The following is a 17,500-nucleotide window of genomic DNA, read 5'->3' on the forward strand; positions in this document are numbered from 1 at the left end:
ACTGTCCTGTAAGTAATTTCAACTAGAGTAATGTGCTGTTAATGAAGAGTGCTACAAACTGTTTATGCGGCAATATAAGTGTAACAACTCTCGTACGGCCTGTGCTAACAGAAGGTGAAGAGATTATGTGGGACCTTTTAGGAGGATTGGATGACTTCCCCTCAGTTGTTCAAGGTGTGGAATGCCTCAGTTGTTCAAGGTCTCACCCGGTCTCCCTGGACCATCTTGGCCACAGTAACAGACTTTGAACCTGGAATGCCTCAAAACCAGGTCCCACCGAGATTTGAACTCGGATCATTGGATTCAGAGTCCAGAGTGCTAACCATTACACCATGGAACCAATGTACAGTGTTCTGAAATATCAGGGAAACAATTTATTGCGTGTTGCTGTTAAAGGGCCGATAACTGGATAAAGAGGGCATGAAGAAAATACAGTTGCAAGGAAAAGTACAAGTGTGTCAGAAGTGGGATTCGAACCCACGCCTCCAGAGGAGACTGCGACCTGAACGCAGCGCCTTAGACCGCTCGGCCATCCTGACTGCATTGCCTCTGCTTGTCCTAGCTTACGAGGTCAAATTTAGTATAGGAATCTATTCTAAGAAACAACTGTATGTTTACACTTGAGGGTTGGCTCATGGTGATTGAGACTCTTTATATCTGTTTCAATATTGGACCAACAAACCTGAATGCTGAGGGGCTGTGAAAGCTACGTGATCAAAGGACTTGTGAGAGATTGACATCTTGGTCTCCTAGCCAACCGTCAACTGGCAACTTTCCAGTACTTTTGTCCTGCTATGAAAAAAAATCACGCTTGACGTAATGACTCCACTGGTTCCATGGTGTAATGGTTAGCACTCTGGACTTTGAATCCAGTGATCCGAGTTCAAGTCTCGGTGGAACCTAGTGATGAGATACAAGGCAGTGTGGCAGTTCACTGAACATAATCTTATTTCGGTGGTGATTGCCATGTAGTTTCTGTTGTTTTCCATACCCTAAATAAATTATTTCAAAAGACTTTGAGTTGGACTTTGTGTTGGAATGTGTTCTTGCAGCTTAACAACTGTCCTGTAAGTAATTTCAACTAGAGTAATGTGCTGTTAATGAAGAGTGCTACAAACTGTTTATGCGGCAATATAAGTGTAACAACTCTCGTACGGCCTGTGCTAACAGAAGGTGAAGAGATTATGTGGGACCTTTTAGGAGGATTGGATGACTTCCCCTCAGTTGTTCAAGGTGTGGAATGCCTCAGTTGTTCAAGGTCTCACCCGGTCTCCCTGGACCATCTTGGCCACAGTAACAGACTTTGAACCTGGATTGCCTCAAAACCAGGTCCCACCGAGATTTGAACTCGGATCACTGGATTCAGAGTCCAGAGTGCTAACTATTATACCATGGAACCAATGTACAGTGTTCTGAAATATCAGGGAAACAATTTCTTGCGTGTTGCTGTTAAAGGGCCGATAACTGGATAAAGAGGGCATGAAGAAAATACAGTTGCAAGGAAAAGTACAAGTGTGTCAGAAGTGGGATTCGAACCTACGCCTCCAGAGGAGACTGCGACCTGAACGCAGCGCCTTAGACCACTCGGCCATCCTGACTGCATTGCCTCTGCTTGTCCTAGCTCACAGGCTCAAATTTAGTATAGGAATCTATTCTAAGAAACAACTGTATGTTTACACTTGAGGGTTGGCTCATGGTGATTGAGACTCTTTATATCTGTTTCAATATTGGACCAACAAACCTGAATGCTGAGGGGCTGTGAAAGCTACGTGATCAAAGGACTTGTGAGAGATTGACATCTTGGTCTCCTAGCCAACCGTCAACTGGCAACTTTCCAGTACTTTTGTCCTGCTATGAAAAAAAATCACGCTTGATGTAATGACTACACTGGTTCCATGGTGTAATGGTTAGCACTCTGGACTTTGAATCCAGTGATCTGAGTTCAAGTCTCGGTGGAACCTAGTAATGAGATACAAGGCAGTGTGGCAGTTCACTGAAAATAATCTTATTTCGGTGGTGATTGCCATGTAGTTTCTGTTGTTTTCCATACCCTAAATCAATTATTTCAAAAGACTTTGAGTTGGACTTTGTTTTGGAATGTGTTCTTGCAGCTTAACAACTGTCCTGTAAGTAATTTCAACTAGAGTAATGTGCTGTTAATGAAGAGTGCTACAAACTGTTTATGCGGCAATATAAGTGTAACAACTCTCGTACGGCCTGTGCTAACAGAAGGTGAAGAGATTATGTGGGACCTTTTAGGAGGATTGGATGACTTCCCCTCAGTTGTTCAAGGTGTGGAATGCCTCAGTTGTTCAAGGTCTCACCCGGTCTCCCTGGACCATCTTGGCCACAGTAACAGACTTTGAACCTGGAATGCCTCAAAACCAGGTCCCACCGAGATTTGAACTCGGATCGTTGGATTCAGAGTCCAGAGTGCTAACCATTACACCATGGAACCAATGTACAGTGTTCTGAAATATCAGGGAAACAATTTATTGCGTGTTGCTGTTAAAGGGCCGATAACTGGATAAAGAGGGCATGAAGAAAATACAGTTGCAAGGAAAAGTACAAGTGTGTCAGAAGTGGGATTCGAACCCACGCCTCCAGAGGAGACTGCGACCTGAACGCAGCGCCTTAGACCGCTCGGCCATCCTGACTGCATTGCCTCTGCTTGTCCTAGCTTACGAGGTCAAATTTAGTATAGGAATCTATTCTAAGAAACAACTGTATGTTTACACTTGAGGGTTGGCTCATGGTGATTGAGACTCTTTATATCTGTTTCAATATTGGACCAACAAACCTGAATGCTGAGGGGCTGTGAAAGCTACGTGATCAAAGGACTTGTGAGAGATTGACATCTTGGTCTCCTAGCCAACCGTCAACTGGCAACTTTCCAGTACTTTTGTCCTGCTATGAAAAAAAATCACGCTTGACGTAATGACTCCACTGGTTCCATGGTGTAATGGTTAGCACTCTGGACTTTGAATCCAGTGATCCGAGTTCAAGTCTCGGTGGAACCTAGTGATGAGATACAAGGCAGTGTGGCAGTTCACTGAACATAATCTTATTTCGGTGGTGATTGCCATGTAGTTTCTGTTGTTTTCCATACCCTAAATAAATTATTTCAAAAGACTTTGAGTTGGACTTTGTGTTGGAATGTGTTCTTGCAGCTTAACAACTGTCCTGTAAGTAATTTCAACTAGAGTAATGTGCTGTTAATGAAGAGTGCTACAAACTGTTTATGCGGCAATATAAGTGTAACAACTCTCGTACGGCCTGTGCTAACAGAAGGTGAAGAGATTATGTGGGACCTTTTAGGAGGATTGGATGACTTCCCCTCAGTTGTTCAAGGTGTGGAATGCCTCAGTTGTTCAAGGTCTCACCCGGTCTCCCTGGACCATCTTGGCCACAGTAACAGACTTTGAACCTGGATTGCCTCAAAACCAGGTCCCACCGAGATTTGAACTCGGATCACTGGATTCAGAGTCCAGAGTGCTAACTATTATACCATGGAACCAATGTACAGTGTTCTGAAATATCAGGGAAACAATTTCTTGCGTGTTGCTGTTAAAGGGCCGATAACTGGATAAAGAGGGCATGAAGAAAATACAGTTGCAAGGAAAAGTACAAGTGTGTCAGAAGTGGGATTCGAACCTACGCCTCCAGAGGAGACTGCGACCTGAACGCAGCGCCTTAGACCACTCGGCCATCCTGACTGCATTGCCTCTGCTTGTCCTAGCTCACAGGGTCAAATTTAGTATAGGAATCTATTCTAAGAAACAACTGTATGTTTACACTTGAGGGTTGGCTCATGGTGATTGAGACTCTTTATATCTGTTTCAATATTGGACCAACAAACCTGAATGCTGAGGGGCTGTGAAAGCTACGTGATCAAAGGACTTGTGAGAGATTGACATCTTGGTCTCCTAGCCAACCGTCAACTGGCAACTTTCCAGTACTTTTGTCCTGCTATGAAAAAAAATCACGCTTGATGTAATGACTACACTGGTTCCATGGTGTAATGGTTAGCACTCTGGACTTTGAATCCAGTGATCTGAGTTCAAGTCTCGGTGGAACCTAGTAATGAGATACAAGGCAGTGTGGCAGTTCACTGAAAATAATCTTATTTCGGTGGTGATTGCCATGTAGTTTCTGTTGTTTTCCATACCCTAAATCAATTATTTCAAAAGACTTTGAGTTGGACTTTGTTTTGGAATGTGTTCTTGCAGCTTAACAACTGTCCTGTAAGTAATTTCAACTAGAGTAATGTGCTGTTAATGAAGAGTGCTACAAACTGTTTATGCGGCAATATAAGTGCAACAACTCTCGTACGGCCTGTGCTAACAGAAGGTGAAGAGATTATGTGGGACCTTTTAGGAGGATTGGATGACTTCCCCTCAGTTGTTCAAGGTGTGGAATGCCTCAGTTGTTCAAGGTCTCACCCGGTCTCCCTGGACCATCTTGGCCACAGTAACAGACTTTGAACCTGGAATGCCTCAAAACCAGGTCCCACCGAGATTTGAACTCGGATCGTTGGATTCAGAGTCCAGAGTGCTAACCATTACACCATGGAACCAATGTACAGTGTTCTGAAATATCAGGGAAACAATTGATTGCGTGTTGCTGTTAAAGGGCCGATAACTGGATAAAGAGGGCATGAAGAAAATACAGTTGCAAGGAAAAGTACAAGTGTGTCAGAAGTGGGATTCGAACCCACGCCTCCAGAGGAGACTGCGACCTGAACCCAGCGCCTTAGACCGCTCGGCCATCCTGACTGCATTGCCTCTGCTTGTCCTAGCTTACGAGGTCAAATTTAGTATAGGAATCTATTCTAAGAAACAACTGTATGTTTACACTTGAGGGTTGGCTCATGGTGATTGAGACTCTTTATATCTGTTTCAATATTGGACCAACAAACCTGAATGCTGAGGGGCTGTGAAAGCTACGTGATCAAAGGACTTGTGAGAGATTGACATCTTGGTCTCCTAGCCAACCGTCAACTGGCAACTTTCCAGTACTTTTGTCCTGCTATGAAAAAAAATCACGCTTGACGTAATGACTCCACTGGTTCCATGGTGTAATGGTTAGCACTCTGGACTTTGAATCCAGTGATCCGAGTTCAAGTCTCGGTGGAACCTAGTGATGAGATACAAGGCAGTGTGGCAGTTCACTGAACATAATCTTATTTCGGTGGTGATTGCCATGTAGTTTCTGTTGTTTTCCATACCCTAAATAAATTATTTCAAAAGACTTTGAGTTGGACTTTGTGTTGGAATGTGTTCTTGCAGCTTAACAACTGTCCTGTAAGTAATTTCAACTAGAGTAATGTGCTGTTAATGAAGAGTGCTACAAACTGTTTATGCGGCAATATAAGTGTAACAACTCTCGTACGGCCTGTGCTAACAGAAGGTGAAGAGATTATGTGGGACCTTTTAGGAGGATTGGATGACTTCCCCTCAGTTGTTCAAGGTGTGGAATGCCTCAGTTGTTCAAGGTCTCACCCGGTCTCCCTGGACCATCTTGGCCACAGTAACAGACTTTGAACCTGGATTGCCTCAAAACCAGGTCCCACCGAGATTTGAACTCGGATCACTGGATTCAGAGTCCAGAGTGCTAACTATTATACCATGGAACCAATGTACAGTGTTCTGAAATATCAGGGAAACAATTTCTTGCGTGTTGCTGTTAAAGGGCCGATAACTGGATAAAGAGGGCATGAAGAAAATACAGTTGCAAGGAAAAGTACAAGTGTGTCAGAAGTGGGATTCGAACCTACGCCTCCAGAGGAGACTGCGACCTGAACGCAGCGCCTTAGACCACTCGGCCATCCTGACTGCATTGCCTCTGCTTGTCCTAGCTCACAGGGTCAAATTTAGTATAGGAATCTATTCTAAGAAACAACTGTATGTTTACACTTGAGGGTTGGCTCATGGTGATTGAGACTCTTTATATCTGTTTCAATATTGGACCAACAAACCTGAATGCTGAGGGGCTGTGAAAGCTACGTGATCAAAGGACTTGTGAGAGATTGACATCTTGGTCTCCTAGCCAACCGTCAACTGGCAACTTTCCAGTACTTTTGTCCTGCTATGAAAAAAAATCACGCTTGATGTAATGACTACACTGGTTCCATGGTGTAATGGTTAGCACTCTGGACTTTGAATCCAGTGATCTGAGTTCAAGTCTCGGTGGAACCTAGTAATGAGATACAAGGCAGTGTGGCAGTTCACTGAAAATAATCTTATTTCGGTGGTGATTGCCATGTAGTTTCTGTTGTTTTCCATACCCTAAATCAATTATTTCAAAAGACTTTGAGTTGGACTTTGTTTTGGAATGTGTTCTTGCAGCTTAACAACTGTCCTGTAAGTAATTTCAACTAGAGTAATGTGCTGTTAATGAAGAGTGCTACAAACTGTTTATGCGGCAATATAAGTGTAACAACTCTCGTACGGCCTGTGCTAACAGAAGGTGAAGAGATTATGTGGGACCTTTTAGGAGGATTGGATGACTTCCCCTCAGTTGTTCAAGGTGTGGAATGCCTCAGTTGTTCAAGGTCTCACCCGGTCTCCCTGGACCATCTTGGCCACAGTAACAGACTTTGAACCTGGAATGCCTCAAAACCAGGTCCCACCGAGATTTGAACTCGGATCGTTGGATTCAGAGTCCAGAGTGCTAACCATTACACCATGGAACCAATGTACAGTGTTCTGAAATATCAGGGAAACAATTTATTGCGTGTTGCTGTTAAAGGGCCGATAACTGGATAAAGAGGGCATGAAGAAAATACAGTTGCAAGGAAAAGTACAAGTGTGTCAGAAGTGGGATTCGAACCCACGCCTCCAGAGGAGACTGCGACCTGAACCCAGCGCCTTAGACCGCTCGGCCATCCTGACTGCATTGCCTCTGCTTGTCCTAGCTTACGAGGTCAAATTTAGTATAGGAATCTATTCTAAGAAACAACTGTATGTTTACACTTGAGGGTTGGCTCATGGTGATTGAGACTCTTTATATCTGTTTCAATATTGGACCAACAAACCTGAATGCTGAGGGGCTGTGAAAGCTACGTGATCAAAGGACTTGTGAGAGATTGACATCTTGGTCTCCTAGCCAACCGTCAACTGGCAACTTTCCAGTACTTTTGTCCTGCTATGAAAAAAAATCACGCTTGACGTAATGACTCCACTGGTTCCATGGTGTAATGGTTAGCACTCTGGACTTTGAATCCAGTGATCTGAGTTCAAGTCTCGGTGGAACCTAGTGATGAGATACAAGGCAGTGTGGCAGTTCACTGAACATAATCTTATTTCGGTGGTGATTGCCATGTAGTTTCTGTTGTTTTCCATACCCTAAATAAATTATTTCAAAAGACTTTGAGTTGGACTTTGTGTTGGAATGTGTTCTTGCAGCTTAACAACTGTCCTGTAAGTAATTTCAACTAGAGTAATGTGCTGTTAATGAAGAGTGCTACAAACTGTTTATGCGGCAATATAAGTGTAACAACTCTCGTACGGCCTGTGCTAACAGAAGGTGAAGAGATTATGTGGGACCTTTTAGGAGGATTGGATGACTTCCCCTCAGTTGTTCAAGGTGTGGAATGCCTCAGTTGTTCAAGGTCTCACCCGGTCTCCCTGGACCATCTTGGCCACAGTAACAGACTTTGAACCTGGATTGCCTCAAAACCAGGTCCCACCGAGATTTGAACTCGGATCACTGGATTCAGAGTCCAGAGTGCTAACTATTATACCATGGAACCAATGTACAGTGTTCTGAAATATCAGGGAAACAATTTCTTGCGTGTTGCTGTTAAAGGGCCGATAACTGGATAAAGAGGGCATGAAGAAAATACAGTTGCAAGGAAAAGTACAAGTGTGTCAGAAGTGGGATTCGAACCTACGCCTCCAGAGGAGACTGCGACCTGAACGCAGCGCCTTAGACCACTCGGCCATCCTGACTGCATTGCCTCTGCTTGTCCTAGCTCACAGGGTCAAATTTAGTATAGGAATCTATTCTAAGAAACAACTGTATGTTTACACTTGAGGGTTGGCTCATGGTGATTGAGACTCTTTATATCTGTTTCAATATTGGACCAACAAACCTGAATGCTGAGGGGCTGTGAAAGCTACGTGATCAAAGGACTTGTGAGAGATTGACATCTTGGTCTCCTAGCCAACCGTCAACTGGCAACTTTCCAGTACTTTTGTCCTGCTATGAAAAAAAATCACGCTTGATGTAATGACTACACTGGTTCCATGGTGTAATGGTTAGCACTCTGGACTTTGAATCCAGTGATCTGAGTTCAAGTCTCGGTGGAACCTAGTAATGAGATACAAGGCAGTGTGGCAGTTCACTGAAAATAATCTTATTTCGGTGGTGATTGCCATGTAGTTTCTGTTGTTTTCCATACCCTAAATCAATTATTTCAAAAGACTTTGAGTTGGACTTTGTTTTGGAATGTGTTCTTGCAGCTTAACAACTGTCCTGTAAGTAATTTCAACTAGAGTAATGTGCTGTTAATGAAGAGTGCTACAAACTGTTTATGCGGCAATATAAGTGCAACAACTCTCGTACGGCCTGTGCTAACAGAAGGTGAAGAGATTATGTGGGACCTTTTAGGAGGATTGGATGACTTCCCCTCAGTTGTTCAAGGTGTGGAATGCCTCAGTTGTTCAAGGTCTCACCCGGTCTCCCTGGACCATCTTGGCCACAGTAACAGACTTTGAACCTGGAATGCCTCAAAACCAGGTCCCACCGAGATTTGAACTCGGATCGTTGGATTCAGAGTCCAGAGTGCTAACCATTACACCATGGAACCAATGTACAGTGTTCTGAAATATCAGGGAAACAATTGATTGCGTGTTGCTGTTAAAGGGCCGATAACTGGATAAAGAGGGCATGAAGAAAATACAGTTGCAAGGAAAAGTACAAGTGTGTCAGAAGTGGGATTCGAACCCACGCCTCCAGAGGAGACTGCGACCTGAACCCAGCGCCTTAGACCGCTCGGCCATCCTGACTGCATTGCCTCTGCTTGTCCTAGCTTACGAGGTCAAATTTAGTATAGGAATCTATTCTAAGAAACAACTGTATGTTTACACTTGAGGGTTGGCTCATGGTGATTGAGACTCTTTATATCTGTTTCAATATTGGACCAACAAACCTGAATGCTGAGGGGCTGTGAAAGCTACGTGATCAAAGGACTTGTGAGAGATTGACATCTTGGTCTCCTAGCCAACCGTCAACTGGCAACTTTCCAGTACTTTTGTCCTGCTATGAAAAAAAATCACGCTTGACGTAATGACTCCACTGGTTCCATGGTGTAATGGTTAGCACTCTGGACTTTGAATCCAGTGATCCGAGTTCAAGTCTCGGTGGAACCTAGTGATGAGATACAAGGCAGTGTGGCAGTTCACTGAACATAATCTTATTTCGGTGGTGATTGCCATGTAGTTTCTGTTGTTTTCCATACCCTAAATAAATTATTTCAAAAGACTTTGAGTTGGACTTTGTGTTGGAATGTGTTCTTGCAGCTTAACAACTGTCCTGTAAGTAATTTCAACTAGAGTAATGTGCTGTTAATGAAGAGTGCTACAAACTGTTTATGCGGCAATATAAGTGTAACAACTCTCGTACGGCCTGTGCTAACAGAAGGTGAAGAGATTATGTGGGACCTTTTAGGAGGATTGGATGACTTCCCCTCAGTTGTTCAAGGTGTGGAATGCCTCAGTTGTTCAAGGTCTCACCCGGTCTCCCTGGACCATCTTGGCCACAGTAACAGACTTTGAACCTGGATTGCCTCAAAACCAGGTCCCACCGAGATTTGAACTCGGATCACTGGATTCAGAGTCCAGAGTGCTAACTATTATACCATGGAACCAATGTACAGTGTTCTGAAATATCAGGGAAACAATTTCTTGCGTGTTGCTGTTAAAGGGCCGATAACTGGATAAAGAGGGCATGAAGAAAATACAGTTGCAAGGAAAAGTACAAGTGTGTCAGAAGTGGGATTCGAACCTACGCCTCCAGAGGAGACTGCGACCTGAACGCAGCGCCTTAGACCACTCGGCCATCCTGACTGCATTGCCTCTGCTTGTCCTAGCTCACAGGGTCAAATTTAGTATAGGAATCTATTCTAAGAAACAACTGTATGTTTACACTTGAGGGTTGGCTCATGGTGATTGAGACTCTTTATATCTGTTTCAATATTGGACCAACAAACCTGAATGCTGAGGGGCTGTGAAAGCTACGTGATCAAAGGACTTGTGAGAGATTGACATCTTGGTCTCCTAGCCAACCGTCAACTGGCAACTTTCCAGTACTTTTGTCCTGCTATGAAAAAAAATCACGCTTGATGTAATGACTACACTGGTTCCATGGTGTAATGGTTAGCACTCTGGACTTTGAATCCAGTGATCTGAGTTCAAGTCTCGGTGGAACCTAGTAATGAGATACAAGGCAGTGTGGCAGTTCACTGAAAATAATCTTATTTCGGTGGTGATTGCCATGTAGTTTCTGTTGTTTTCCATACCCTAAATCAATTATTTCAAAAGACTTTGAGTTGGACTTTGTTTTGGAATGTGTTCTTGCAGCTTAACAACTGTCCTGTAAGTAATTTCAACTAGAGTAATGTGCTGTTAATGAAGAGTGCTACAAACTGTTTATGCGGCAATATAAGTGTAACAACTCTCGTACGGCCTGTGCTAACAGAAGGTGAAGAGATTATGTGGGACCTTTTAGGAGGATTGGATGACTTCCCCTCAGTTGTTCAAGGTGTGGAATGCCTCAGTTGTTCAAGGTCTCACCCGGTCTCCCTGGACCATCTTGGCCACAGTAACAGACTTTGAACCTGGATTGCCTCAAAACCAGGTCCCACCGAGATTTGAACTCGGATCACTGGATTCAGAGTCCAGAGTGCTAACTATTATACCATGGAACCAATGTACAGTGTTCTGAAATATCAGGGAAACAATTTCTTGCGTGTTGCTGTTAAAGGGCCGATAACTGGATAAAGAGGGCATGAAGAAAATACAGTTGCAAGGAAAAGTACAAGTGTGTCAGAAGTGGGATTCGAACCTACGCCTCCAGAGGAGACTGCGACCTGAACGCAGCGCCTTAGACCACTCGGCCATCCTGACTGCATTGCCTCTGCTTGTCCTAGCTCACAGGGTCAAATTTAATATAGGAATCTATTCTAAGAAACAACTGTATGTTTACACTTGAGGGTTGGCTCATGGTGATTGAGACTCTTTATATCTGTTTCAATATTGGACCAACAAACCTGAATGCTGAGGGGCTGTGAAAGCTACGTGATCAAAGGACTTGTGAGAGATTGACATCTTGGTCTCCTAGCCAACCGTCAACTGGCAACTTTCCAGTACTTTTGTCCTGCTATGAAAAAAAATCACGCTTGATGTAATGACTACACTGGTTCCATGGTGTAATGGTTAGCACTCTGGACTTTGAATCCAGTGATCTGAGTTCAAGTCTCGGTGGAACCTAGTAATGAGATACAAGGCAGTGTGGCAGTTCACTGAAAATAATCTTATTTCGGTGGTGATTGCCATGTAGTTTCTGTTGTTTTCCATACCCTAAATCAATTATTTCAAAAGACTTTGAGTTGGACTTTGTTTTGGAATGTGTTCTTGCAGCTTAACAACTGTCCTGTAAGTAATTTCAACTAGAGTAATGTGCTGTTAATGAAGAGTGCTACAAACTGTTTATGCGGCAATATAAGTGTAACAACTCTCGTACGGCCTGTGCTAACAGAAGGTGAAGAGATTATGTGGGACCTTTTAGGAGGATTGGATGACTTCCCCTCAGTTGTTCAAGGTGTGGAATGCCTCAGTTGTTCAAGGTCTCACCCGGTCTCCCTGGACCATCTTGGCCACAGTAACAGACTTTGAACCTGGAATGCCTCAAAACCAGGTCCCACCGAGATTTGAACTCGGATCGTTGGATTCAGAGTCCAGAGTGCTAACCATTACACCATGGAACCAATGTACAGTGTTCTGAAATATCAGGGAAACAATTTATTGCGTGTTGCTGTTAAAGGGCCGATAACTGGATAAAGAGGGCATGAAGAAAATACAGTTGCAAGGAAAAGTACAAGTGTGTCAGAAGTGGGATTCGAACCCACGCCTCCAGAGGAGACTGCGACCTGAACGCAGCGCCTTAGACCGCTCGGCCATCCTGACTGCATTGCCTCTGCTTGTCCTAGCTTACGAGGTCAAATTTAGTATAGGAATCTATTCTAAGAAACAACTGTATGTTTACACTTGAGGGTTGGCTCATGGTGATTGAGACTCTTTATATCTGTTTCAATATTGGACCAACAAACCTGAATGCTGAGGGGCTGTGAAAGCTACGTGATCAAAGGACTTGTGAGAGATTGACATCTTGGTCTCCTAGCCAACCGTCAACTGGCAACTTTCCAGTACTTTTGTCCTGCTATGAAAAAAAATCACGCTTGACGTAATGACTCCACTGGTTCCATGGTGTAATGGTTAGCACTCTGGACTTTGAATCCAGTGATCCGAGTTCAAGTCTTGGTGGAACCTAGTGATGAGATACAAGGCAGTGTGGCAGTTCACTGAACATAATCTTATTTCGGTGGTGATTGCCATGTAGTTTCTGTTGTTTTCCATACCCTAAATAAATTATTTCAAAAGACTTTGAGTTGGACTTTGTGTTGGAATGTGTTCTTGCAGCTTAACAACTGTCCTGTAAGTAATTTCAACTAGAGTAATGTGCTGTTAATGAAGAGTGCTACAAACTGTTTATGCGGCAATATAAGTGTAACAACTCTCGTACGGCCTGTGCTAACAGAAGGTGAAGAGATTATGTGGGACCTTTTAGGAGGATTGGATGACTTCCCCTCAGTTGTTCAAGGTGTGGAATGCCTCAGTTGTTCAAGGTCTCACCCGGTCTCCCTGGACCATCTTGGCCACAGTAACAGACTTTGAACCTGGATTGCCTCAAAACCAGGTCCCACCGAGATTTGAACTCGGATCACTGGATTCAGAGTCCAGAGTGCTAACTATTATACCATGGAACCAATGTACAGTGTTCTGAAATATCAGGGAAACAATTTCTTGCGTGTTGCTGTTAAAGGGCCGATAACTGGATAAAGAGGGCATGAAGAAAATACAGTTGCAAGGAAAAGTACAAGTGTGTCAGAAGTGGGATTCGAACCTACGCCTCCAGAGGAGACTGCGACCTGAACGCAGCGCCTTAGACCACTCGGCCATCCTGACTGCATTGCCTCTGCTTGTCCTAGCTCACAGGGTCAAATTTAGTATAGGAATCTATTCTAAGAAACAACTGTATGTTTACACTTGAGGGTTGGCTCATGGTGATTGAGACTCTTTATATCTGTTTCAATATTGGACCAACAAACCTGAATGCTGAGGGGCTGTGAAAGCTACGTGATCAAAGGACTTGTGAGAGATTGACATCTTGGTCTCCTAGCCAACCGTCAACTGGCAACTTTCCAGTACTTTTGTCCTGCTATGAAAAAAAATCACGCTTGATGTAATGACTACACTGGTTCCATGGTGTAATGGTTAGCACTCTGGACTTTGAATCCAGTGATCTGAGTTCAAGTCTCGGTGGAACCTAGTAATGAGATACAAGGCAGTGTGGCAGTTCACTGAAAATAATCTTATTTCGGTGGTGATTGCCATGTAGTTTCTGTTGTTTTCCATACCCTAAATCAATTATTTCAAAAGACTTTGAGTTGGACTTTGTTTTGGAATGTGTTCTTGCAGCTTAACAACTGTCCTGTAAGTAATTTCAACTAGAGTAATGTGCTGTTAATGAAGAGTGCTACAAACTGTTTATGCGGCAATATAAGTGTAACAACTCTCGTACGGCCTGTGCTAACAGAAGGTGAAGAGATTATGTGGGACCTTTTAGGAGGATTGGATGACTTCCCCTCAGTTGTTCAAGGTGTGGAATGCCTCAGTTGTTCAAGGTCTCACCCGGTCTCCCTGGACCATCTTGGCCACAGTAACAGACTTTGAACCTGGAATGCCTCAAAACCAGGTCCCACCGAGATTTGAACTCGGATTGCTGGATTCAGAGTCCAGAGTGCTAACCATTACACCATGGAACCAATGTACAGCATTCTGAAATATCAGGGAAACAATTTATTGCGTGTTGCTGTTAAAGGGCCGATAACTGGATAAAGAGGGCATGAAGAAAATACAGTTGCAAGGAAAAGTACAAGTGTGTCAGAAGTGGGATTCGAACCCACGCCTCCAGAGGAGACTGCGACCTGAACGCAGCGCCTTAGACCGCTCGGCCATCCTGACTGCATTGCCTCTGCTTGTCCTAGCTCACGAGGTCAAATTTAGTATAGGAATCTATTCTAAGAAACAACTGTATGTTTACACTTGAGGGTTGGCTCATGGTGATTGAGACTCTTTATATCTGTTTCAATATTGGACCAACAAACCTGAATGCTGAGGGGCTGTGAAAGCTACGTGATCAAAGGACTTGTGAGAGATTGACATCTTGGTCTCCTAGCCAACCGTCAACTGGCAACTTTCCAGTACTTTTGTCCTGCTATGAAAAAAAATCACGCTTGACGTAATGACTCCACTGGTTCCATGGTGTAATGGTTAGCACTCTGGACTTTGAATCCAGTGATCTGAGTTCAAGTCTCGGTGGAACCTAGTGATGAGATACAAGGCAGTGTGGCAGTTCACTGAACATAATCTTATTTCGGTGGTGATTGCCATGTAGTTTCTGTTGTTTTCCATACCCTAAATAAATTATTTCAAAAGACTTTGAGTTGGACTTTGTGTTGGAATGTGTTCTTGCAGCTTAACAACTGTCCTGTAAGTAATTTCAACTAGAGTAATGTGCTGTTAATGAAGAGTGCTACAAACTGTTTATGCGGCAATATAAGTGTAACAACTCTCGTACGGCCTGTGCTAACAGAAGGTGAAGAGATTATGTGGGACCTTTTGGGAGGATTGGATGACTTCCCCTCAGTTGTTCAAGGTGTGGAATGCCTCAGTTGTTCAAGGTCTCACCCGGTCTCCCTGGACCATCTTGGCCACAGTAACAGACTTTGAACCTGGATTGCCTCAAAACCAGGTCCCACCGAGATTTGAACTCAGATCACTGGATTCAGAGTCCAGAGTGCTAACTATTATACCATGGAACCAATGTACAGTGTTCTGAAATATCAGGGAAACAATTTCTTGCGTGTTGCTGTTAAAGGGCCGATAACTGGATAAAGAGGGCATGAAGAAAATACAGTTGCAAGGAAAAGTACAAGTGTGTCAGAAGTGGGATTCGAACCTACGCCTCCAGAGGAGACTGCGACCTGAACGCAGCGCCTTAGACTGCTCGGCCATCCTGACTGCATTGCCTCTGCTTGTCCTAGCTCACGAGGTCAAATTTAGTATAGGAATCTATTCTAAGAAACAACTGTATGTTTACACTTGAGGGTTGGCTCATGGTGATTGAGACTCTTTATATCTGTTTCAATATTGGACCAACAAACCTGAATGCTGAGGGGCTGTGAAAGCTACGTGATCAAAGGACTTGTGAGAGATTGACATCTTGGTCTCCTAGCCAACCGTCAACTGGCAACTTTCCAGTACTTTTGTCCTGCTATGAAAAAAAATCACGCTTGACGTAATGGCTCCACTGGTTCCATGGTGTAATTGTTAGCACTCTGGACTTTGAATCCAGTGATCTGAGTTCAAGTCTTGGTGGAACCTAGTGATGAGGTACAGGGCAGTGTGGCAGTTCACTAAAAATAATCTTATTTCGGTGGTGATTGCCATGTAGTTTCTGTTGTTTTCCATACCCTAAATCAATTATTTCAAAAGGCTTTGTGTTGGACTTTGTTTTGGAATGTGTTTTTGCAGCTTAACAACTGTCCTGTAAGTAATTTCAACTAGAGTAATGTGCTGTTAATGAAGAGTGCTACAAACTGTTTATGCGGCAATATAAGTGTAACAACTCTCGTACGGCCTGTGCTAACAGAAGGTGAAGAGATTATGTGGGACCTTTTAGGAGGATTGGATGACTTCCCCTCAGTTGTTCAAGGTGTGGAATGCCTCAGTTGTTCAAGGTCTCACCCGGTCTCCCTGGACCATCTTGGCCACAGTAACAGACTTTGAACCTGGAATGCCTCAAAACCAGGTCCCACCGAGATTTGAACTTGGATCGCTGGATTCAGAGTCCAGAGTGCTAACCATTACACCATGGAACCAATGTACAGCATTCTGAAATATCAGGGAAACAATTTATTGCGTGTTGCTGTTAAAGGGCCGATAACTGGATAAAGAGGGCATGAAGAAAATACAGTTGCAAGGAAAAGTACAAGTGTGTCAGAAGTGGGATTTGAACCCACGCCTCCAGAGGAGACTGCGACCTGAACGCAGCGCCTTAGACCGCTCGGCCATCCTGACTGCATTACCTCTGCTTGTCCTAGCTCACGAGGTCAAATTTAGTATAGGAATCTATTCTAAGAAACAACTGTATGTTTACACTTGAGGGTTGGCTCATGGTGATTGAGACTCTTTATATCTGTTTCAATATTGGACCAACAAACCTGAATGCTGAGGGGCTGTGAAAGCTACGTGATCAAAGGACTTGTGAGAGATTGACATCTTGGTCTCCTAGCCAACCGTCAACTGGCAACTTTCCAGTACTTTTGTCCTGCTATGAAAAAAAATCACGCTTGACGTAATGGCTCCACTGGTTCCATGGTGTAATTGTTAGCACTCTGGACTTTGAATCCAGTGATCTGAGTTCAAGTCTCGGTGGAACCTAGTGATGAGATACAAGGCAGTGTGGCAGTTCACTGAAAATAATCTTATTTCGGTGGTGATTGCCATGTAGTTTCTGTTGTTTTCCATACCCTAAATCAATTATTTCAAAAGACTTTGAGTTGGACTTTGTTTTGGAATGTGTTCTTGCAGCTTAACAACTGTCCTGTAAGTAATTTCAACTAGAGTAATGTGCTGTTAATGAAGAGTGCTACAAACTGTTTATGCGGCAATATAAGTGTAACAACTCTCGTACGGCCTGTGCTAACAGAAGGTGAAGAGATTATGTGGGACCTTTTAGGAGGATTGGATGACTTCCCCTCAGTTGTTCAAGGTGTGGAATGCCTCAGTTGTTCAAGGTCTCACCCGGTCTCCCTGGACCATCTTGGCCACAGTAACAGACTTTGAACCTGGATTGCCTCAAAACCAGGTCCCACCGAGATTTGAACTCGGATCACTGGATTCAGAGTCCAGAGTGCTAACTATTACACCATGGAACCAATGTACAGTGTTCTGAAATATCAGGGAAACAATTTATAGCGTGTTGCTGTTAAAGGGCCGATAACTGGATAAAGAGGGCATGAAGAAAATACAGTTGCAAGGAAAAGTACAAGTGTGTCAGAAGTGGGATTCGAACCCACGCCTCCAGAGGAGACTGCGACCTGAACGCAGCGCCTTAGACCGCTCGGCCATCCTGACTGCATTGCCTCTGCTTG

General features: G+C 43.8%; 50 non-coding genes across 50 annotated transcripts; 16 read left to right on the forward strand and 34 right to left on the reverse strand.

Annotated features, from left to right (window-relative positions):
- Positions 1–268: 268 nt before the first annotated feature.
- trnaq-cug (transfer RNA glutamine (anticodon CUG)) lies at positions 269–340 on the reverse strand. The gene has a single exon. It is a non-coding gene; the product is annotated as a tRNA-Gln (tRNA).
- A 116-nt stretch (positions 341–456) lies between these two features.
- On the reverse strand, positions 457–539 carry trnal-cag (transfer RNA leucine (anticodon CAG)). The gene has a single exon. It is a non-coding gene; the product is annotated as a tRNA-Leu (tRNA).
- Positions 540–830: 291 nt separating this feature from the next.
- trnaq-uug (transfer RNA glutamine (anticodon UUG)) lies at positions 831–902 on the forward strand. The gene has a single exon. It is a non-coding gene; the product is annotated as a tRNA-Gln (tRNA).
- A 425-nt stretch (positions 903–1,327) lies between these two features.
- On the reverse strand, positions 1,328–1,399 carry trnaq-cug (transfer RNA glutamine (anticodon CUG)). Its single transcript has one exon. It is a non-coding gene; the product is annotated as a tRNA-Gln (tRNA).
- Positions 1,400–1,515: 116 nt separating this feature from the next.
- trnal-cag (transfer RNA leucine (anticodon CAG)) lies at positions 1,516–1,598 on the reverse strand. The gene has a single exon. It is a non-coding gene; the product is annotated as a tRNA-Leu (tRNA).
- Positions 1,599–1,889: 291 nt separating this feature from the next.
- trnaq-uug (transfer RNA glutamine (anticodon UUG)) lies at positions 1,890–1,961 on the forward strand. The gene has a single exon. It is a non-coding gene; the product is annotated as a tRNA-Gln (tRNA).
- A 425-nt stretch (positions 1,962–2,386) lies between these two features.
- trnaq-cug (transfer RNA glutamine (anticodon CUG)) lies at positions 2,387–2,458 on the reverse strand. Its single transcript has one exon. It is a non-coding gene; the product is annotated as a tRNA-Gln (tRNA).
- A 116-nt stretch (positions 2,459–2,574) lies between these two features.
- trnal-cag (transfer RNA leucine (anticodon CAG)) lies at positions 2,575–2,657 on the reverse strand. The gene has a single exon. It is a non-coding gene; the product is annotated as a tRNA-Leu (tRNA).
- Positions 2,658–2,948: 291 nt separating this feature from the next.
- Positions 2,949–3,020, forward strand: trnaq-uug (transfer RNA glutamine (anticodon UUG)). The gene has a single exon. It is a non-coding gene; the product is annotated as a tRNA-Gln (tRNA).
- Positions 3,021–3,445: 425 nt separating this feature from the next.
- On the reverse strand, positions 3,446–3,517 carry trnaq-cug (transfer RNA glutamine (anticodon CUG)). The gene has a single exon. It is a non-coding gene; the product is annotated as a tRNA-Gln (tRNA).
- A 116-nt stretch (positions 3,518–3,633) lies between these two features.
- On the reverse strand, positions 3,634–3,716 carry trnal-cag (transfer RNA leucine (anticodon CAG)). The gene has a single exon. It is a non-coding gene; the product is annotated as a tRNA-Leu (tRNA).
- Positions 3,717–4,007: 291 nt separating this feature from the next.
- trnaq-uug (transfer RNA glutamine (anticodon UUG)) lies at positions 4,008–4,079 on the forward strand. The gene has a single exon. It is a non-coding gene; the product is annotated as a tRNA-Gln (tRNA).
- Positions 4,080–4,504: 425 nt separating this feature from the next.
- Positions 4,505–4,576, reverse strand: trnaq-cug (transfer RNA glutamine (anticodon CUG)). Its single transcript has one exon. It is a non-coding gene; the product is annotated as a tRNA-Gln (tRNA).
- A 116-nt stretch (positions 4,577–4,692) lies between these two features.
- Positions 4,693–4,775, reverse strand: trnal-cag (transfer RNA leucine (anticodon CAG)). Its single transcript has one exon. It is a non-coding gene; the product is annotated as a tRNA-Leu (tRNA).
- Positions 4,776–5,066: 291 nt separating this feature from the next.
- On the forward strand, positions 5,067–5,138 carry trnaq-uug (transfer RNA glutamine (anticodon UUG)). Its single transcript has one exon. It is a non-coding gene; the product is annotated as a tRNA-Gln (tRNA).
- A 425-nt stretch (positions 5,139–5,563) lies between these two features.
- Positions 5,564–5,635, reverse strand: trnaq-cug (transfer RNA glutamine (anticodon CUG)). Its single transcript has one exon. It is a non-coding gene; the product is annotated as a tRNA-Gln (tRNA).
- A 116-nt stretch (positions 5,636–5,751) lies between these two features.
- Positions 5,752–5,834, reverse strand: trnal-cag (transfer RNA leucine (anticodon CAG)). The gene has a single exon. It is a non-coding gene; the product is annotated as a tRNA-Leu (tRNA).
- Positions 5,835–6,125: 291 nt separating this feature from the next.
- On the forward strand, positions 6,126–6,197 carry trnaq-uug (transfer RNA glutamine (anticodon UUG)). The gene has a single exon. It is a non-coding gene; the product is annotated as a tRNA-Gln (tRNA).
- A 425-nt stretch (positions 6,198–6,622) lies between these two features.
- On the reverse strand, positions 6,623–6,694 carry trnaq-cug (transfer RNA glutamine (anticodon CUG)). The gene has a single exon. It is a non-coding gene; the product is annotated as a tRNA-Gln (tRNA).
- Positions 6,695–6,810: 116 nt separating this feature from the next.
- On the reverse strand, positions 6,811–6,893 carry trnal-cag (transfer RNA leucine (anticodon CAG)). Its single transcript has one exon. It is a non-coding gene; the product is annotated as a tRNA-Leu (tRNA).
- Positions 6,894–7,184: 291 nt separating this feature from the next.
- On the forward strand, positions 7,185–7,256 carry trnaq-uug (transfer RNA glutamine (anticodon UUG)). Its single transcript has one exon. It is a non-coding gene; the product is annotated as a tRNA-Gln (tRNA).
- A 425-nt stretch (positions 7,257–7,681) lies between these two features.
- On the reverse strand, positions 7,682–7,753 carry trnaq-cug (transfer RNA glutamine (anticodon CUG)). Its single transcript has one exon. It is a non-coding gene; the product is annotated as a tRNA-Gln (tRNA).
- A 116-nt stretch (positions 7,754–7,869) lies between these two features.
- trnal-cag (transfer RNA leucine (anticodon CAG)) lies at positions 7,870–7,952 on the reverse strand. Its single transcript has one exon. It is a non-coding gene; the product is annotated as a tRNA-Leu (tRNA).
- A 291-nt stretch (positions 7,953–8,243) lies between these two features.
- On the forward strand, positions 8,244–8,315 carry trnaq-uug (transfer RNA glutamine (anticodon UUG)). Its single transcript has one exon. It is a non-coding gene; the product is annotated as a tRNA-Gln (tRNA).
- A 425-nt stretch (positions 8,316–8,740) lies between these two features.
- Positions 8,741–8,812, reverse strand: trnaq-cug (transfer RNA glutamine (anticodon CUG)). The gene has a single exon. It is a non-coding gene; the product is annotated as a tRNA-Gln (tRNA).
- Positions 8,813–8,928: 116 nt separating this feature from the next.
- On the reverse strand, positions 8,929–9,011 carry trnal-cag (transfer RNA leucine (anticodon CAG)). Its single transcript has one exon. It is a non-coding gene; the product is annotated as a tRNA-Leu (tRNA).
- A 291-nt stretch (positions 9,012–9,302) lies between these two features.
- Positions 9,303–9,374, forward strand: trnaq-uug (transfer RNA glutamine (anticodon UUG)). Its single transcript has one exon. It is a non-coding gene; the product is annotated as a tRNA-Gln (tRNA).
- Positions 9,375–9,799: 425 nt separating this feature from the next.
- trnaq-cug (transfer RNA glutamine (anticodon CUG)) lies at positions 9,800–9,871 on the reverse strand. Its single transcript has one exon. It is a non-coding gene; the product is annotated as a tRNA-Gln (tRNA).
- A 116-nt stretch (positions 9,872–9,987) lies between these two features.
- On the reverse strand, positions 9,988–10,070 carry trnal-cag (transfer RNA leucine (anticodon CAG)). The gene has a single exon. It is a non-coding gene; the product is annotated as a tRNA-Leu (tRNA).
- Positions 10,071–10,361: 291 nt separating this feature from the next.
- Positions 10,362–10,433, forward strand: trnaq-uug (transfer RNA glutamine (anticodon UUG)). The gene has a single exon. It is a non-coding gene; the product is annotated as a tRNA-Gln (tRNA).
- A 425-nt stretch (positions 10,434–10,858) lies between these two features.
- On the reverse strand, positions 10,859–10,930 carry trnaq-cug (transfer RNA glutamine (anticodon CUG)). The gene has a single exon. It is a non-coding gene; the product is annotated as a tRNA-Gln (tRNA).
- A 116-nt stretch (positions 10,931–11,046) lies between these two features.
- trnal-cag (transfer RNA leucine (anticodon CAG)) lies at positions 11,047–11,129 on the reverse strand. Its single transcript has one exon. It is a non-coding gene; the product is annotated as a tRNA-Leu (tRNA).
- Positions 11,130–11,420: 291 nt separating this feature from the next.
- On the forward strand, positions 11,421–11,492 carry trnaq-uug (transfer RNA glutamine (anticodon UUG)). The gene has a single exon. It is a non-coding gene; the product is annotated as a tRNA-Gln (tRNA).
- A 425-nt stretch (positions 11,493–11,917) lies between these two features.
- Positions 11,918–11,989, reverse strand: trnaq-cug (transfer RNA glutamine (anticodon CUG)). The gene has a single exon. It is a non-coding gene; the product is annotated as a tRNA-Gln (tRNA).
- A 116-nt stretch (positions 11,990–12,105) lies between these two features.
- On the reverse strand, positions 12,106–12,188 carry trnal-cag (transfer RNA leucine (anticodon CAG)). The gene has a single exon. It is a non-coding gene; the product is annotated as a tRNA-Leu (tRNA).
- A 291-nt stretch (positions 12,189–12,479) lies between these two features.
- On the forward strand, positions 12,480–12,551 carry trnaq-uug (transfer RNA glutamine (anticodon UUG)). The gene has a single exon. It is a non-coding gene; the product is annotated as a tRNA-Gln (tRNA).
- Positions 12,552–12,976: 425 nt separating this feature from the next.
- trnaq-cug (transfer RNA glutamine (anticodon CUG)) lies at positions 12,977–13,048 on the reverse strand. The gene has a single exon. It is a non-coding gene; the product is annotated as a tRNA-Gln (tRNA).
- A 116-nt stretch (positions 13,049–13,164) lies between these two features.
- On the reverse strand, positions 13,165–13,247 carry trnal-cag (transfer RNA leucine (anticodon CAG)). Its single transcript has one exon. It is a non-coding gene; the product is annotated as a tRNA-Leu (tRNA).
- Positions 13,248–13,538: 291 nt separating this feature from the next.
- On the forward strand, positions 13,539–13,610 carry trnaq-uug (transfer RNA glutamine (anticodon UUG)). The gene has a single exon. It is a non-coding gene; the product is annotated as a tRNA-Gln (tRNA).
- A 425-nt stretch (positions 13,611–14,035) lies between these two features.
- Positions 14,036–14,107, reverse strand: trnaq-cug (transfer RNA glutamine (anticodon CUG)). The gene has a single exon. It is a non-coding gene; the product is annotated as a tRNA-Gln (tRNA).
- A 116-nt stretch (positions 14,108–14,223) lies between these two features.
- On the reverse strand, positions 14,224–14,306 carry trnal-cag (transfer RNA leucine (anticodon CAG)). The gene has a single exon. It is a non-coding gene; the product is annotated as a tRNA-Leu (tRNA).
- A 291-nt stretch (positions 14,307–14,597) lies between these two features.
- On the forward strand, positions 14,598–14,669 carry trnaq-uug (transfer RNA glutamine (anticodon UUG)). Its single transcript has one exon. It is a non-coding gene; the product is annotated as a tRNA-Gln (tRNA).
- Positions 14,670–15,094: 425 nt separating this feature from the next.
- On the reverse strand, positions 15,095–15,166 carry trnaq-cug (transfer RNA glutamine (anticodon CUG)). Its single transcript has one exon. It is a non-coding gene; the product is annotated as a tRNA-Gln (tRNA).
- A 116-nt stretch (positions 15,167–15,282) lies between these two features.
- trnal-cag (transfer RNA leucine (anticodon CAG)) lies at positions 15,283–15,365 on the reverse strand. Its single transcript has one exon. It is a non-coding gene; the product is annotated as a tRNA-Leu (tRNA).
- A 291-nt stretch (positions 15,366–15,656) lies between these two features.
- Positions 15,657–15,728, forward strand: trnaq-uug (transfer RNA glutamine (anticodon UUG)). The gene has a single exon. It is a non-coding gene; the product is annotated as a tRNA-Gln (tRNA).
- Positions 15,729–16,153: 425 nt separating this feature from the next.
- trnaq-cug (transfer RNA glutamine (anticodon CUG)) lies at positions 16,154–16,225 on the reverse strand. Its single transcript has one exon. It is a non-coding gene; the product is annotated as a tRNA-Gln (tRNA).
- Positions 16,226–16,341: 116 nt separating this feature from the next.
- trnal-cag (transfer RNA leucine (anticodon CAG)) lies at positions 16,342–16,424 on the reverse strand. Its single transcript has one exon. It is a non-coding gene; the product is annotated as a tRNA-Leu (tRNA).
- A 291-nt stretch (positions 16,425–16,715) lies between these two features.
- On the forward strand, positions 16,716–16,787 carry trnaq-uug (transfer RNA glutamine (anticodon UUG)). The gene has a single exon. It is a non-coding gene; the product is annotated as a tRNA-Gln (tRNA).
- Positions 16,788–17,212: 425 nt separating this feature from the next.
- On the reverse strand, positions 17,213–17,284 carry trnaq-cug (transfer RNA glutamine (anticodon CUG)). Its single transcript has one exon. It is a non-coding gene; the product is annotated as a tRNA-Gln (tRNA).
- Positions 17,285–17,400: 116 nt separating this feature from the next.
- On the reverse strand, positions 17,401–17,483 carry trnal-cag (transfer RNA leucine (anticodon CAG)). The gene has a single exon. It is a non-coding gene; the product is annotated as a tRNA-Leu (tRNA).
- Positions 17,484–17,500: the final 17 nt, after the last annotated feature.

Source organism: Labrus mixtus, chromosome 22, assembly GCF_963584025.1.
Source record: "Labrus mixtus chromosome 22, fLabMix1.1, whole genome shotgun sequence".
Classification (NCBI taxonomy): domain Eukaryota; kingdom Metazoa; phylum Chordata; class Actinopteri; order Labriformes; family Labridae; genus Labrus; species Labrus mixtus.